We start from the raw sequence: 5,000 nt of genomic DNA, 5'->3' as shown, positions 1-5,000 counted from the left end.
AAATTACTTAACTTTTACATCCTTAGCGACGCACCCAAAAAAATACGTCAGTGGGCCCTTAAGCCAAGTTGAGTCTCCTTGCTTCACAAATTGACTCGAAGGTGTGAAAATGTGAATTCTACATGCATGTAAATCGTTCCTGATTTTCAAGACAATAAGGCATCAAATCAAATGTTATTCGCTTCAAGTTAACGCTTGAGTTGTTGTAAGCATTTCCTTGCCTGGATCAGCATTTAAAGAGTAAAACTAACAAAAAAGTCGTCACCACAAAAGCGTGATCGTAGATGAAACGTTTGAATACAATCGCGCAAAACTTGTAAGAGCTGGACTGGTTACTGCTGACTGCTGACCAAAACGAAAAAGACTCACTAGTTCCCAGTCCGGTCTCTCACGTGTTATCCAAGATGGCGGAGGATGACAATCTTTCTACGGAGCAAGATTCGAAAGGTACTGGAGTTCATTGAAAGGATTAAGTGCTGACTTGGAGTGTGTCATTTTCGAGAGTAATGCATCATGTTCCTTTTGGAATAAGGCCGATTAGAGACTCAAAGAGCATCAAACAAGGTAATCTATTGAATACATCAGAATAAAAGCTTTCTTTTTCATTTCTCCGTGTACAGAGTGCTTTTATGTTCAAAGTTTGGAGCCTTTAAAGGACATTGCGTAAGCTAAGTAAATGTATTAACTCGAAAGATATCACATTCACATTCATAAGCTATTTCAGACAGCTATGTGACCTTCAAATAGTATTGCAATGGTAATGGCATACGCTTTACACAGACTCAACTATGTAATGTAGCAAGTTACATAGTTATTACATAGCAAGTAAGGAGCAGTAAATAGCCTTTATATAGCTCAACATAGTTATATGATAAACTTTACATAGCGTTTACATATGTCTGGTTCTACAAGGGAATTTTCTTACTTCTTAAATTTTATACATAATAACAAACTGCATGCTAAACATTTCTTTAAGTTTTTATCTGAAAAGAGTTGAATTTATAGAATAGAGACTGTAATAAAGTAAAAATTTGTTTCATTTGAGAAATTTTAAAATTGCTAACAAGCTGTAGACTATTGCTAGTTTATTTCCAGTTTTCTGCAAGAAATGAAGACTCGAAAAAACTGTCATTTTCTGGCAGCACCTGATAGATGTATCAAATTCAAGCTATTTCCAGCTTTTGAAAGAACCCAAAACTTGCAAAAACTGGAAAACAATTTCTGGAATAAAAGCTGGAATTTAACTCTGGAATAAACCTGTCACATTCTAGAAATTTCCAGAAATTTCCAGAACTTAACAGAAAGCTTGAAATTCATTTTGCAAGGGGAGTGCCAAATTTGTGCGAAATTCGACCATCAAAAAGCATCTTGGTACATGGCTTTCTCAAACGAGACTATATTCACCGGAATAAGCAATGTTTCCGCTGCAATTAAATTCAATAAACTTTTTGGGTAAATGAAACGGAGGATTTTTGAGGCCCAATTTCAACATGCTGTTTTGTCAACAAAAGTCGACCTTTGACCACCAAAGCGGAGGCGAGGTATATTGAAATCACACACGCTAATCTCGATTTATTCCCTAAACAATTCGAGACTCTAGGTTTACTGACACAATACAACGTGAACTGACTGGAACTATTGTAGGTCAAGGGGAAGGTATCATTGAAATTTAACTGTCTTGGTTTAAGAGTGACATATCCGGTAATTAAAATAACTGACCTAAAAATTTGCATATTAGCAAGATTCATTCCATTCCATATTTTTACGCAAACAAATTTCCTTAATTCACTTTGTGAACATACCTGCAAAACGAACAAAGAAAGGTATCCCCCTTTATATAAGCATAAGCTGCTTGGATTTTCCGCAAAGCCCTCAAACAACCATCGAACCAGTCGAACGCTTCGTGACTTTCGTGAGTTGTGCCCTGATTGTGTCGTCAGAGCTGTCACGCAAGAGATTAGGACAAAGCACACAGACCATTATGACTGCGTGCGATTCTATTCTCAGTTTGTTGGGGGAATTTGTGGCTCAAGCTCTGACAATCCAGAAAACGTTCAATGCATAATAATAGCAAAATGTGATAAGGACATCAAGGCACACTTGAGAAGTTATAAAGTGTTGGATTCTTCTCTGGATACAGAGGCTAGGCTTTTGCTCGCACGTGCGGGTAAGCTTTAAATGAAATCACTTAAATTAAGATATTGAGCAGAAGATCACTTTGTGAAATCCACACTGGCCACAAGAAATGGACCCTAAAAACACTGCTGCCGCAGTGCCGCCGCAGTCGTGTTGTTGGATATACCTCGTTCTTTAATCCATGAGGTAAGCACTGCGGCACTAACCAGTCTACTCAGCTCAATTTAACCGTAAGTCGACTAAGGCACTGCGGCACCAGCCATGCTACTGAATTCACTCTATCCGACGCGAACTGTGCGAAATCCACTTTCGTTCACTTCGGCACTGCGGCTAGCGTCACGAACGTAAACGCTCCTTTGTGGACGGGTATTCATCAATCGCTCCAATTGCGAAAATCGAGTAAGCAAGATATGTAAGACCATGTAATCATGTATCATTGTATGTGACTGCGATCACTCACTTTTCCAGTTGTCCCTGAAGCAAGTACATTGATCAGCGCAGCCGGATTGTATCACTGCCCGTGAAACTAACGGTTATTATTTTCTTATTAATTGCTTTTAAAAGGTGTTTTTGAGATAGATGATATAATTTTTGGGTACGACGATTTGCCCACGGCATCGTGATCGATGTGGAATCCGATGGATATGTAATAAGAAAAATTGCACCTGCCCACATGAATGGGCATCACACATGGCAGTGAAAGGGGAGCGCGGATTAACCTTTGCTCAGTTTTAAAAACTTGACTTACGCTTGACTTACTGTTCTAGCGAAGTTTCAACTATTTATGACCGAAGTTGTAGCACAGTGGCGAAGTTACCATGAAAACAAAAAAGCCACCGAAATACACGCTATATTTTATCTTTAAACGCGAATATCTCAAAAACGAACTCGGTGACTCCCATTTTTTATTGCTGGAGAGTAATTGGCACGCTAAGACAAAACTCATCGCAAAGTTTAAAAAAATTCTTTGCAGCAGATTCATAGCCACCTTCACAATTGGGAAATTTTAACGTGGTTCTGAATCCGCTCAGATTTTTTTTTAACTTTGCAAAGAGTTTCATCTTAGCCTGCTAATCGCTTTTCAGCAATAAGAAATGGGGGTCACGTTAGTTCATTTTTGAGATACTAAGTGCTTTAACACAAAATATAGGGCGTTTTTAGATGCTTCTTTTGTTGCCATGGTAATTTCTTACGTCACAGTAACATGAGCATCTTGTTTAGTGATTATCGGCAGTGTTTCATGTGGTACCATAACATTGCCGTTAAGTGAAACAGTGTTATAGAGTTAGTCCGTCTAATGAGACATTCCCTCAAAAAAGGTTGAAGTTGGTTTGAGCCACCTTGACACGCACGCGCTAGTTTCTGGATAGTTTATACATATGTGTTTTCGACACATACAACGGAATTAGCATGCTTGTGGTCAATATAATTCTCTAAAACCCGCAGACCACCACACCGTGTACGTCTTGTAGGTCGGAAAGGATTTCTTGTTCGTTAAAGTTCAGAGAGAGAGCGCAATTTATTCATAAACTAGGTGCAAGTTTCATTCAGAAAATGTGATTAAAATATTTTTTCAAGAAAAACCAAAAAATTGCGCAAGGTGGCTGTACGGATGTGAGGGTGCATATATTTCTTATTTTACTTATTATTATTATTATTACTATTATTATTATATTTATGTAATATTATATATTTTAAATTTATATACTACTACTACTATTAATATTATTATTATCCTCCGTACATATGCATTGTAATATAATTAGTTTTCTAGTGGGCCGAAACCTTGACCAATGCGCCGGTATATATGATTTCACATACCAAGTATATTATCCTTTAGAGCCCTCCAACTGGTTCAGTCACATGGTCGGACTTATTCAGTGGCAGAATTACTGTGAGGCAAATCGTATGGTTTATATTCTGCTGTTCAGTGTCCGTCACTAAGTATTCATGTCAGCTACTGAATCAGTCCCAAATGGTAACTGATTCAGTCAGGGTTTCTTACGTTTACTCGATCGTTGTGATATGAGAAATTAAACTGAGATCTCCAGTTGTGGGTTCGTCACCTTTGTTGCAACTTGTAACGTTTATTACTGAATCCGTACTTTACATTAGTGACTAAATACAAATTCAGTGAATAGCAGAATGTAATCCCTACAATTTGCCTTACAGTCACTCTTGCTGTTTTCAACTGAATAAGTCCAGCCATGTGACTGATCAGTTGGAAGGTTCTCAGGGCTAAAGATAATTAGCTCATATTAATTAAATCAATTGTTAAATCGTATATACGCATTGGTAAAGGTTTTAGCCATTTTATGTATGGAATATAACTTTCAATTTTCCCTAACAGTCAGAATCAGTTAAAGTCTACGAGCAGTGGGAAATAAATTACAATGCATATGTGTGAAGTTTCTGAACTGTGCACGGATTCAATAATCATCGTGACAATTAGGTATTAATTACAGAAAATCTCAGTTGGCAAGGTCTCATTCAACAACGCTTAAATGCAACATAGCTGACCGCGAAGTGACAACTGGAGATCTTTTTAACTTTTCTGGGCTCGAGTTTCAGTTAGAAGACCTAACTGAATCAGTTTCCATTTTCGACTGCATCAGTCATTGACATGATCACTCAGTGACGGATAACAGCAGAGGAAAATCTCTACGATTTGCCTCACAGTAACTTTCGCTGCTCTCAACTGAATAAGTCCGGCCGTGTGACTGAATCAGTTGGAAGGCTCTCTGGGTATAAATCGGAAGCGTCTCAGTTACCGTGACTAACTGTACGAAATCAGTCAACTGATTCACTCTAGTAGGAAACGAGAGCAACAAGGTGAAAAAGAAATTTCTGTTAATAAGGTTTTA

This window comes from Montipora foliosa, chromosome 1 (genome assembly GCF_036669935.1).
Source record: "Montipora foliosa isolate CH-2021 chromosome 1, ASM3666993v2, whole genome shotgun sequence".
Taxonomy (NCBI): domain Eukaryota; kingdom Metazoa; phylum Cnidaria; class Anthozoa; order Scleractinia; family Acroporidae; genus Montipora; species Montipora foliosa.
The sequence above is the reverse complement of the archived record's forward strand: the minus strand, read 5'-3'. Positions refer to the sequence as shown.